This window comes from Sceloporus occidentalis, unplaced genomic scaffold (genome assembly GCF_023333645.1).
Source record: "Sceloporus occidentalis isolate IW3139 unplaced genomic scaffold, rSceOcc1.0.p SCAF_98, whole genome shotgun sequence".
NCBI lineage: Eukaryota > Metazoa > Chordata > Lepidosauria > Squamata > Phrynosomatidae > Sceloporus > Sceloporus occidentalis.
The window spans coordinates 2191127-2206057 of record NW_028317078.1 but is presented as its reverse complement, the minus strand read 5'-3'; positions in this window follow the sequence as shown (position 1 = coordinate 2206057).

Below are 14931 nucleotides of genomic sequence, written 5' to 3'. Positions count from 1 at the left end.
CACTCTGTTACTGTCTATTACACTCTGCTACTGTCTCTTTCACTCTCTTACACTATGTTACACTCTCTTACACTCTGCTGCTGTCTCTTACACTCTGTTACTGTCTCTTACACTCTGTTACTGTCTCTTACACTCTCTTACACTCTGTTACCGTCTCCTATACTCTGTTACTGTCTCCTATGCTCTGTCACACTCTCTTACACTCCGCTACTGTCTCATATACTCTTTTACTGTCTCTTACACAGGTTTACGATGTCTACGCGAAGAGATCCCCAAAGACGTTCACAGTATAATGAGATCATTCAGGACTATGTGATCCTAGAGGACGGTATATGCCATGTGACACTCTGGTACACTCTACTACACTCTACTACTGCCTCTTTCACTCTGCTACTGTCTCTTACACTCTGTTACTGTCTCTTACACTTTGCTACTGTATCTTACACTCTGCTATTGTCTCTTACACTCTGCTACTGTCTATAACACTCTCTTACACTCTGTTACTGTCTATTACACTCTGCTACTGTCTCTTTCACTCTCTTACACTATGTTACACTCTCTTACACTCTGCTGCTGTCTCTTACACTCTGTTACTGTCTCTTACACTCTGTTACTGTCTCTTACACTCTACTACACTCTGTTACTGTCTCTTACACTCTCTTACACTCTGTTACACTCTCTTACATGCTGTTACACTCTCTTACACTCTGTTACTGTCTCTTACACTCTCTTACACTCTGCTACTGTCTCTTACACTCTGCTACTCTCTCTTTCACTCTGTTTCTGTCTCTTACACTCTGCTTCTGTCTCTTATGCTCTGTTACTGTCTCTTATGCTCTGTTACTGTCTCTTACACTCTACTACACTCTCGTACACTCTGTTACTGTCTCTTACACTCTGTTACTGTCTCTTACACTCTGCTGCTGTCTCTTACACTCTGTTACTGTCTCTTACACTCTCTTACACTCTCCTACACTCTGCTACTGTCTCTTACACCCTCTTACACTCTTACTGTCTCTTACACTCTGTTACTGTCTCTTAAACTCTGCTACTGTCTATAACACTCTCTTACACTCTATTACTGTCTATTACACTCTGCTACTGTCTCTTACACTCTCTTACACTATTTTACACTCTGCTACAGTCTATTACACTCTGCTACTGTCTCTTACACTCTGCTATTGTCCCTTACACTCTGCTACTGTCTATAACACTCTCTTACACTCTCTTACACTCTGCTACTGTCTCTTACACTCTGTTACTGTCTCTTACACTCTCCTACACTATGTTACTGTCTCTTACACTCTCTTACACTCTGTTACACTCTCTTACACTCTGTAACTGTCTCTTACACTCTCTTAAACTCTGCTACTGTCTATAACACTCTCTTACACTCTGTTACTGTCTATTACACTCTGCTACTGTCTCTTACACTCTCTTACACTATGTTACACTCTGCTACAGTCTATTACACTCTGCTACTGTCTCTTACACTCTGCTATTGTCTCTTACACTCTGCTACTGTCTATAACACTCTCTTACACTCTGTTACTGTCTATTACACTCTGCTACTGTCTCTTACACTCTCTTACACTCTGCTGCTGTCTATTACACTCTGCTACTGTCTCTTACACTCTGCTATTGTCTCTTATACTCTGCTACTGTCTCTTACACTCTATTACACTCTGTTACTGTCTATTACACTCTGCTACTGTCTCTTACACTCTCTTACACTATGTTACACTCTCTTACACTCTGCTGCTGTCTCTTACACACTGTTACTGTCTCTTACACTCCGTTACTGTCTCTTACACTCTCCTACACTCTGTTACTGTCTCTTACACTCTGTTACACTCTCTTACTGTCTCTTACACTCTGTTACACTCTCTTACACGCTGTTACACTCTCTTACACTCTGTTACTGTCTCTTACACTCTCTTACACTCTGCTACTGTCTCTTACACTCTGCTACTGTCTCTTACACTCTGCTACTCTCTCTTTCACTTTGCTTCTGTCTCTTACACACTGCTACTGTCTCTTACGCTCTGTTACTGTCTCTTACACTCTACTACACTCTCGTATACTCTGTTACTGTCTCTTACACTCTGTTACTGTCTCTTACACTCTGTTACTGTCTCGTACACTCTGTTACTGTCTCTTACACTCTGTTACACTCTCTTACACTCTGTTACTGTCTCTTACACTCTCTTACACTCTGCTGCACTCTGCTGCTGTCTCTTACACTCTGTTACTGTCTCTTACACTCTGTTACTGTCTATTACACTCTCTTACACTCTCCTACACTCTCCTACACTCTTCTACTGTCTCTTACACCCCCTTACACTCTGTTACTGTCTCTTACACTCCCTTACACTCTGTTACACTCTCTTACATGCTGTTACACTCTCTTACACGGTGTTACACCCTCTTACACACTGTTACTGTCTCTTACACTCTCTTACACTCTGCTACTATCTCTTACACTCTGTTACTGTCTCTTACACTCTGCTACTGTCTCTTACACTCTACTACTGTCTCTTTCACTCTGCTACTGTCTCTTACACTCTGCTACTATCTCTTACGCTCTGTTACTGTCTCTTACACTCTACTACACTCTCATACACTCTGTTACTGTATCTTACACTCTGGTACTGTCTCTTACACTCTGTTACTGTCTCTTACACTCTGCTATTGTCTCTTACACTCTGCTACTGTCTATAACACTGTCTTACACTCTGTTACTGTCTATTACACTCTGCTACTGTCTCTTTCACTCTCTTACACTATGTTACACTCTCTTACACTCTGCTGCTGTCTCTTACACTCTGTTACTGTCTCTTACACTCTGTTACTGTCTCTTACACTCTCCTACACTCTGTTACTGTCTCCTACACTCTCTTACACTCTGTTACACTCTCTTACACGCTGTTACACTCTATTACACTCTGTTAATTTCTCTTACACTCTCTTACACTCTGCTACTGTCTCTTACACTCTGCTACTCTCTCTTTCACTCTGTTTCTGTCTCTTACACTCTGCTTCTGTCTCTTATGCTCTGTTACTGTCTCTTATGCTCTGTTACTGTCTCTTACACTCTACTACACTCTCGTACACTCTGTTACTGTCTCTTACACTCTGTTACACTCTCTTACACTATGTTACTGTCTCTTACACTCTGCTGCTGTCTTTTACACTCTGTTACTGTCTCTTATACTCTCTTACACTCTCCTACACTCTGCTACTGTCTCTTACACCCTCTTACACTCTTACTGTCTCTTACACTCTGTTACTGTCTCTTAAACTCTGCTACTGTCTATAACACTCTCTTACACTCTATTACTGTCTATTACACTCTGCTACTGTCTCTTACACTCTCTTACAGTATTTTACACTCTTCTACAGTCTATTACACTCTGCTACTGTCTCTTACACTCTGCTATTGTCTCTTACACTCTGCTACTGTCTATAACACTCTCTTACACTCTGTTACTGTCTATTACACTCTGCTACTGTCTCTTACACTCTCTTACACTCTGCTGCTGTCTATTACACTCTGCTACTGTCTCTTACACTCTGCTATTGTCTATAACACTCTGCTACTGTCTATAACACTCTCTTACACTCTGTTACTGTCTATTACACTCTGCTACTGTCTCTTACACTCTCTTACACTCTGCTGCTGTCTCTTACACTCTGTTACTGTCTCTTACACTCTGTTACACTCTCTTACACTCTCTTACACTCTGTAACTGTCTCTTACACTCTCTTACACTCTGTTACTGTCTCCTATACTCTGTTACACTTTCTTACACTCCACTACTGTCTCATACACTCTTTTACTGTCTCTTACACAGGTTTACGAGGTCTACGCGAAGAGATCCCCAAAGACGTTCACAGTATACTGAGATCATTCAGGACTATGTGATCCTAGAGGACGGTATATGCCATGTGACACTCTCTTACACTCTACTACACTCTACTACTGTCTCTTTCACTCTGCTACTGTCTCTTACACTCTGTTACTGTCTTTTACACTCTGTTACTGTCTCTTACACTCTGCTACTGTATCTTACACTCTGCTACTGTCTATAACACTCTCTTACACTCTGTTACTGTCTATTACACTCTGCTACTGTCTCTTACACTCTCTTACACTATGTTACACTCTCTTACACTCTGCTGCTGACTCTTACACTCTGTTACTGTCTCTGACACTCTCCTACACTCTGTTACTGTCTATTACACTCTGCTACTGTCTCTTTCACTCTCTTACACTATGTTACACTCTCTTACACCCTGCTGCTGTCTCTTACACTCTGTTACTGTCTCTTACACTCTGTTACTGTCTCTTACACTCTACTACACTCTGTTACTGTCTCTTACACTCTCTTACACTCTGTTACACTCTCTTACATGCTGTTACACTCTCTTACACTCTGTTACTGTCTCTTACACTCTCTTACACTCTGCTACTGTCTCTTACACTCTGCTACTGTCTCTTACACTCTGCTACTCTCTCTTTCACTCTGCTTCTGTCTCTTACACTCTGCTACTGTCTCTTACGCTCTGTTACTGTCTCTTACACTCTGTTACACTCTCTTACACTCTGCTGCTGTCTCTTACACTCTGTTACTGTCTCTTACACTCTTACTGTCTCTTACACTCTCTTACACTCTCCTACACTCTGCTACTGTCTCTTACACCCTCTTACACTCTGTTACTGTCTCTTACACTCTGTTACTGTATCTTACACTCTCCTACACTATGTTACTGTCTCTTACACTCTCTTACACTCTGTTACACTCTTTTACACTCTGTAACTGTCTCTTACACTCTCTTACACTCTGCTACTGTCTATAACACTCTCTTACACTCTGTTACTGTCTATTACACTCTGCTACTGTCTCTTACACTCTCTTACACTATGTTACACTCTGCTACAGTCTATTACACTCTGCTACTGTCTCTTACACTCTGCTATTGTCTCTTACACTCTGATACTGTCTATAACACTCTCTTACACTCTGTTACTGTCTATTACACTCTGCTACTGTCTCTTACACTCTCTTACACTCTGCTGCTGTCTATTAAACTCTGCTACTGTCTCTTACACTCTGCTATTGTCTATAACACTCTGCTACTGTCTATAACACTCTCTTACACTCTGTTACTGTCTATTACACTCCGCTACTGTCTCTTACACTCTCTTACACTCTGTTACACTCTGTTACAGTCTATTACACTCTGCTACTGTCTCTTACACTCTGCTATTGTCTCTTGCACTCTGCTACTGTCTATAACACTCTCTTACACTCTGTTACTGTCTATTACACTCTGCTATTGTCTCTTACACTCTCTTACACTCTGTTACACTCTGCTACAGTCTATTACACTCTGCTACTGTCTCTTACACTCTGCTACTGTCTCTTACACTCTATTACACTCTATTACTGTCTATTACACTCTGCTACTGTCTCTTACACTCTCTTACACTATGTTACACTCTCTAACACTCTGCTGCTGTCTCTTACACTCTGTTACTGTCTCTTACACTCCGTTACTGTCTCTTACACTCTCCTACACTCTGTTACTGTCTCTTACACTCTGTTACACTCTCTTACTGTCTCTTACACTCTGTTACACTCTCTTACACGCTGTTACACTCTCTTACACTCTGTTACTGTCTCTTACACTCTTACACTCTGCTACTGTCTCTTACACTCTGCTACTGTCTCTTACACTCTGCTACTCTCTCTTTCACTTTGCTTCTGTCTCTTACACACTGCTACTGTCTCTTACGCTGTGTTACTGTCTCTTACACTCTACTACACTCTCGTATACTCTGTTACTGTCTCTTACACTCTGTTACTGTCTCGTACACTCTGTTACTGTCTCGTACACTCTGTTACTGTCTCGTACACTCTGTTACTGTCTCTTACACTCTGTTACACTCTCTTACACTCTGTTACTGTCTCTTACACTCTTACACTCTGCTGCTGTCTCTTACACTCTGTTACTGTCTCTTACACTCTGTTACTGTATATTACACTCTGCTACTGTCTCTTACACTCTGCTATTGTCTCTTGCACTCTGCTACTGTCTATAACACTCTCTTACACTCTGTTACTGTCTATTACACTCTGCTATTGTCTCTTACACTCTCTTACACTCTGTTACACTCTGCTACAGTCTATTACACTCTGCTACTGTCTCTTACACTCTGCTATTGTCTCTTACACTCTGCTACTGTCTCTTACACTCTATTACACTCTGTTACTGTCTATTACACTCTGCTACTATCTCTTTCACTCTCTTACACTATGTTACACACTCTTACACTCTGCTGCTGTCTCTTACACTCTGTTACTGTCTCTTACACTCTGTTACTGTCTCTTACACTCTCTTACACTCTGTTACACTCTCTTACATGCTGTTACACTCTCTTACACTCTGTTACTGTCTATTACACTCTCTTACACTCTGCTACTGTCTCTTACTCTCTGCTACTGTCTCTTACACTCTGCTACTCTCTCTTTCACTCTGCTTCTGTCTCTTACACTCTGCTACTGTCTCTTACGCTCTGTTACTGTCTCTTACACTCTGTTACACTCTCTTACACTCTGCTGCTGTCTCTTACACTCTGTTACTGTCTCTTACACTCTGTTACTGTCTCTTACACTCTCTTACACTCTCCTACACTCTGCTACTGTCTCTTACACCCTCCTACACTCTGCTACTGTCTCTTACACCCTCTTACACTCTGTTACTGTCTCTTAAACTCTGCTACTGTCTATAACACTCTCTTACACTCTGTTAATGTCTATTACACTCTGCTACTGTCTCTTACACTCTCTTACACTGTTACACTCTGCTACAGTCTATTACACTCTGCTACTGTCTCTTACACTCTGCTATTGTCTCTTACACTCTGCTACTGTCTATAACACTCTCTTACACTCTGTTACTGTCTATTACACTCTGCTACTGTCTCTTACACTCTCTTACACTCTGCTGCTGTCTATTACACTCTGCTACTGTCTCTTACACTCTGCTATTGTCTCTTACACTCTGCTACTGTCTATAACACTCTCTTACACTCTGTTACTGTCTATTACACTCTGCTACAGTCTCTTACACTCTCTTACACTATGTTACACTCTGCTCCAGTCTATTACACTCTGCTGCTGTCTCTTACACTCTGTTACTGTCTCTTACACTCTGTTACTGTCTCTTACACTCTCTTACACTCTCTTACACTCTGCTACTGTCTCTTACACCCTCTTACACTCTTACTGTCTCTGAGAACTCTGTTACTGTCTCTTAAACTCTGCTACTGTCTATAACACTCTCTTACACTCTATTACTGTCTATTACACTCTGCTACTGTCTCTTACACTCTCTTACACTATTTTACACTCTGCTACAGTCTATTACACTCTGCTACTGTCTCTTACACTCTGCTATTGTCCCTTACACTCTGCTACTGTCTATAACACTCTCTTACACTCTCTTACACTCTGCTACTGTCTCTTACACTCTGTTACTGTCTCTTACACTCTCCTACACTATGTTACTGTCTCTTACACTCTCTTACACTCTGTTACACTCTCTTACACTCTGTAACTGTCTCTTACACTCTCTTACACTCTGCTACTGTCTATAACACTCTCTTACACTCTGTTACTGTCTATTACACTCTGCTACTGTCTCTTACACTCTCTTACACTATGTTACACTCTGCTACAGTCTATTACACTCTGCTACTGTCTCTTACACTCTGCTATTGTCTCTTACACTCTGCTACTGTCTATAACACTCTCTTACACTCTGTTACTGTCTATTACACTCTGCTACTGTCTCTTACACTCTCTTACACTCTGCTGCTGTCTATTACACTCTGCTACTGTCTCTTACACTCTGCTATTGTCTCTTACACTCTGCTACTGTCTATAACACTCTCTTACACTCTGTTACTGTCTATTACACTCTGCTACAGTCTCTTACACTGTCTTACACTATGTTACACTCTGCTCCAGTCTATTACACTCTGCTATTGTCTCTTACACTCTGCTACTGTCTATAACACTCTCTTACACTCTTACTGTCTATTACACTCTGCGACTGTCTCTTCAACTCTCTTACACTCTTCTGCTGCTGTCTCTTACACTCTGTTACTGTCTCTTACACTATGTTACACTCTCTTACACTCTGTAACTGTCTCTTACACTCTCTTACACTCTGTTACTGTCTCCTATACTCTGTTACTGTCTCCTATACTCTGTTACTGTCTCCTATACTCTGTTACACTCTCTTACACTCTGCTGCTGTCTCTTACACTCTCTTACACTCTCTTACACTCTCTTACACTCTCCTACTGTCTCTTACACCCTCTTACACTCTGTTACTGTCTCTTACACTCTGTTACTGTCTCTTAAACTCTGCTACTGTCTATAACACTCTCGTACACTCTGTTACTGTCTATTACACTCTGCTACTGTCTCTTACACTCTCTTACACTATGTTACACTCTGCTACAGTCTATTACACTCTGCTACTGTCTCTTACACTCTGCTATTGTCTCTTACACTCTGCTACTGTCTCTTACACTCTGCTACTGTCTATAACACTCTCTTACACTCTGTTACTGTCTATTACACTCTGCTACTGTCTCTTACACTCTCTTACACTGTTACACTCTGCTACAGTCTATTACACTCTGCTACTGTCTCTTACACTCTGCTATTGTCTCTTACACTCTCTTACACTCTGCTACTGTCTCTTACACCCTCTTACACTCTGTTACTGTCTCTTACACTCTCTTACACTCTGTTACACTCTCTTACACGCTGTTACACTCTCTTACACGCTGTTACACCCTCTTACACACTGTTACTGTCTCTTACACTCTCCTACACTCTGCTACTGTCTCTTACACTCTGTTACTGTTTCTTACACTCTGCTACTGTCTCTAACACTCTGCTACTGTCTCTTTCACTCTGCTACTGTCTCTTACACTCTGCTACTATCTCTTACGCTCTGTTACTGTATCTTACACTATGTTACTGTATCTTACACTATGTTACTGTCTCGTACACTCTGTTACTGTCTCTTACACTCTGTTACTGTCTCCTATACTCTGTTACTGTCTCTTACACCCTGTTACACTCTCTTACACTCTGCTACTGTCTCTTACACTCTACTACACTCTCGTACACTCTGTTACTGTCTATTACACTCTCTTACACTCTCCTACACTCTCCTACACTCTTCTACTGTCTCTTACACCCCCTTACACTCTGTTACTGTCTCTTACACTCCCTTACACTCTGTTACACTCTCTTACATGCTGTTACACTCTCTTACACGCTGTTACACCCTCTTACACACTGTTACTGTCTCTTACACTCTCTTACACTCTGCTACTATCTCTTACACTCTGTTACTGTCTCTTACACTCTGCTACTGTCTCTTACACTCTACTACTGTCTCTTTCACTCTGCTACTGTCTCTTACACTCTGCTACTATCTCTTACGCTCTGTTACTGTCTCTTACACTCTACTACACTCTCATACACTCTGTTACTGTATCTTACACTCTGTTACTGTCTCTTACACTCTATTACTGTCTCTTACACTCTGCTATTGTCTCTTACACTCTGCTACTGTCTATAACACTGTCTTACACTCTGTTACTGTCTATTACACTCTGCTACTGTCTCTTTCACTCTCTTACACTATGTTACACTCTCTTACACTCTGCTGCTGTCTCTTACACTCTGTTACTGTCTCTTACACTCTGTTACTGTCTCTTACACTCTCCTACACTCTGTTACTGTCTCCTACACTCTCTTACACTCTGTTACACTCTCTCACACGCTGTTACACTCTACTACACTCTGTTAATTTCTCTTACACTCTCTTACACTCTGCTACTGTATCTTACACTCTGCTACTCTCTCTTTCACTCTGTTTCTGTCTCTTACACTCTGCTTCTGTCTCTTATGCTCTGTTACTGTCTCTTATGCTCTGTTACTGTCTCTTACACTCTACTACACTCTCGTACACTCTGTTACTGTCTCTTAAACTCTGTTACACTCTCTTACACTCTGTTACTGTCTCTTACACTCTGCTGCTGTCTCTTACACTCTGTTACTGTCTCTTACACTCTCTTACACTCTCCTACACTCTGCTACTGTCTCTTACACCCTCTTACACTCTTACTGTCTCTTACACTCTGTTACTGTCTCTTAAACTCTGCTACTGTCTATAACACTCTCTTACACTCTATTACTGTCTATTACACTCTGCTACTGTCTCTTACACTCTCTTACACTATTTTACACTCTGCTACAGTCTATTACACTCTGCTACTGTCTCTTACACTCTGCTATTGTCCCTTACACTCTGCTACTGTCTATAACACTCTCTTACACTCTCTTACTGTCTCTTACACTCTGTTACTGTCTCTTACACTCTCCTACACTATGTTACTGTCTCTTACACTCTCTTACACTCTGTTACACTCTCTTACACTCTGTAACTGTCTCTTACACTCTCTTACACTCTGCTACTGTCTATAACACTCTCTTACACTCTGTTACTGTCTATTACACTCTGCTACTGTCTCTTACACTCTCTTACACTATGTTACACTCTGCTACAGTCTATTACACTCTGCTACTGTCTCTTACACTCTGCTATTGTCTCTTACACTCTGCTACTGTCTATAACACTCTCTTACACTCTGTTACTGTCTATTACACTCTGCTACTGTCTCTTACACTCTCTTACACTCTGCTGCTGTCTATTACACTCTGCTACTGTCTCTTACACTCTGCTATTGTCTATAACACTCTGCTACTGTCTATAACACTCTCTTACACTCTGTTACTGTCTATTACACTCTGCTACTGTCTCTTACACTCTCTTACACTCTGCTGCTGTCTCTTACACTCTGTTACTGTCTCTTACACTCTGTTACACTCTCTTACACTCTGTTACACTCTCTTACACTCTCTTACACTCTGTAACTGTCTCTTACACTCTCTTACACTCTGTTACTGTCTCCTATACTCTGTTACACTTTCTTACACTCCACTACTGTCTCATATACTCTTTTACTGTCTCTTACACAGGTTTACGAGGTCTACGCGAAGAGATCCCCAAAGACGTTCACAGTATACTGAGATCATTCAGGACTATGTGATCCTAGAGGACGGTATATGCCATGTGACACTCTCTTACACTCTACTACACTCTACTACTGTCTCTTTCACTCTGCTACTGTCTCTTACACTCTGTTACTGTCTTTTACACTCTGTTACTGTCTCTTACACTCTGCTACTGTATCTTACACTCTGCTATTGTCTCTTACACTCTGTTACTGTCTATTACACTCTGCTACTGTCTCTTACACTCTCTTACACTATGTTACACTCTCTTACACTCTGCTGCTGACTCTTACACTCTGTTACTGTCTCTGACACTCTCCTACACTCTGTTACTGTCTATTACACTCTGCTACTGTCTCTTTCACTCTCTTACACTATGTTACACTCTCTTACACTCTGCTGCTGTCTCTTACACTCTGTTACTGTCTCTTACACTCTGTTACTGTCTCTTACACTCTACTACACTCTGTTACTGTCTCTTACACTCTCTTACACTCTGTTACACTCTCTTACATGCTGTTACACTCTCTTACACTCTGTTACTGTCTCTTACACTCTCTTACACTCTGCTACTGTCTCTTACACTCTGCTACTCTCTCTTTCACTCTGCTTCTGTCTCTTACACTCTGCTACTGTCTCTTACGCTCTGTTACTGTCTCTTACACTCTGTTACACTCTCTTACACTCTGCTGCTGTCTCTTACACTCTGTTACTGTCTCTTACACTCTTACTGTCTCTTACACTCTCTTACACTCTCCTACACTCTGCTACTGTCTCTTACACCCTCTTACACTCTGTTACTGTCTCTTACACTCTGTTACTGTCTCTTACACTCTCCTACACTATGTTACTGTCTCTTACACTCTCTTACACTCTGTTACACTCTCTTACACTCTGTAACTGTCTCTTACACTCTCTTACACTCTGCTACTGTCTATAACACTCTCTTACACTCTGTTACTGTCTATTACACTCTGCTACTGTCTCTTACACTCTCTTACACTATGTTACACTCTGCTACTGTCTCTTACACTCTGCTATTGTCTCTTACACTCTGCTACTGTCTATAACACTCTCTTACACTCTGTTACTGTCTATTACACTCTGCTACTGTCTCTTACACTCTCTTACACTCTGCTGCTGTCTATTACACTCTGCTACTGTCTCTTACACTCTGCTATTGTCTATAACACTCTGCTACTGTCTATAACACTCTCTTACACTCTGTTACTGTCTATTACACTCTGCTACTGTCTCTTACACTCTCTTACACTCTGCTGCTGTCTCTTACACTCTGTTACTGTCTCTTACACTCTGTAACTGTCTCTTACACTCTCTTACACTCTGTTACTGTCTCCTATACTCTGTTACACTTTCTTACACTCCACTACTGTCTCATATACTCTTTTACTGTCTCTTACACAGGTTTACGAGGTCTACGCGAAGAGATCCCCAAAGACGTTCACAGTATACTGAGATCATTCAGGACTATGTGATCCTAGAGGACGGTATATGCCATGTGACACTCTCTTACACTCTACTACACTCTACTACTGTCTCTTTCACTCTGCTACTGTCTCTTACACTCTGTTACTGTCTTTTACACTCTGTTACTGTCTCTTACACTCTGCTACTGTATCTTACACTCTGCTATTGTCTCTTACACTCTGCTACTGTCTATAACACTCTCTTACACTCTGTTACTGTCTATTACACTCTGCTACTGTCTCTTACACTCTCTTACACTATGTTACACTCTCTTACACTCTGCTGCTGACTCTTACACTCTGTTACTGTCTCTGACACTCTCCTACACTCTGTTACTGTCTATTACACTCTGCTACTGTCTCTTTCACTCTCTTACACTATGTTACACTCTCTTACACTCTGCTGCTGTCTCTTACACTCTGTTACTGTCTCTTACACTCTGTTACTGTCTCTTACACTCTGTTACTGTCTCTTACACTCTCCTACACTCTGTTACTGTCTCTTACACTCTCTTACACTCTGTTACACTCTCTTACACGCTGTTACACTCTCCTACACTCTGTTACTGTCTATTACACTCTGCTACTGTCTCTTTCACTCTCTTACACTATGTTACACTCTCTTACACTCTGCTGCTGTCTCTTACACTCTGTTACTGTCTCTTACACTCTGTTACTGTCTCTTACACTCTCTTACACTCTGTTACCGTCTCCTATACTCTGTTACTGTCTCATATGCTCTGTCACACTCTCTTACACTCCGCTACTGTCTCATATACTCTTTTACTGTCTCTTACACAGGTTTACGATGTCTACGCGAAGAGATCCCCAAAGACGTTCACAGTATACTGAGATCATTCAGGACTATGTGATCCTAGAGGACGGTATATGCCATGTGACACTCTGGTACACTCTACTACACTCTACTACTGCCTCTTTCACTCTGCTACTGTCTCTTACACTCTGTTACTGTCTCTTACACTTTGCTACTGTATCTTACACTCTGCTATTGTCTCTTACACTCTGCTACTGTCTATAACACTCTCTTACACTCTGTTACTGTCTATTACACTCTGCTACTGTCTCTTACACTCTCTTACACTCTGCTGCTGTCAATTACACTCTGCTACTGTCTCTTACACTCTGCTATTGTCTATAACACTCTGCTACTGTCTATAACACTCTCTTACACTCTGTTACTGTCTATTACACTCCGCTACTGTCTCTTACACTCTCTTACACTCTGTTACACTCTCTTACACTCTGTTACACTCTGTTACAGTCTATTACACTCTGCTACTGTCTCTTACACTCTGCTATTGTCTCTTGCACTCTGCTACTGTCTATAACACTCTCTTACACTCTGTTACTGTCTATTACACTCTGCTATTGTCTCTTACACTCTCTTACACTCTGTTACACTCTGCTACAGTCTATTACACTCTGCTACTGTCTCTTACACTCTGCTACTGTCTCTTACACTCTATTACACTCTGTTACTGTCTATTACACTCTGCTACTGTCTCTTACACTCTCTTACACTATGGTACACTCTCTAACACTCTGCTGCTGTCTCTTACACTCTGTTACTGTCTCTTACACTCCGTTACTGTCTCTTACACTCTCCTACACTCTGTTACTGTCTCTTACACTCTGTTACACTCTCTTACTGTCTCTTACACTCTGTTACACTCTCTTACACGCTGTTACACTCTCTTACACTCTGTTACTGTCTCTTACACTCTTAGACTCTGCTACTGTCTCTTACACTCTGCTACTGTCTCTTACACTCTGCTACTCTCTCTTTCACTTTGCTTCTGTCTCTTACACACTGCTACTGTCTCTTACGCTGTGTTACTGTCTCTTACACTCTACTACACTCTCGTATACTCTGTTACTGTCTCTTACACTCTGTTACTGTCTCGTACACTATGTTACTGTCTCGTACACTCTGTTACTGTCTCGTACACTTTGTTACTGTCTCTTACACTCTGTTACACTCTCTTACACTCTGTTACTGTCTCTTACACTCTTACACGCTGCTGCTGTCTCTTACACTCTGTTACTGTCTCTTACACTCTGTTACTGTATATTACACTCTGCTACTGTCTCTTACACTCTGCTATTGTCTCTTGCACTCTGCTACTGTCTATAACACTCTCTTACACTCTGTTACTGTCTATTACACTCTGCTATTGTCTCTTACACTCTCTTACACTCTGTTACACTCTGCTACAGTCTATTACACTCTGCTACTGTCTCTTACACTCTGC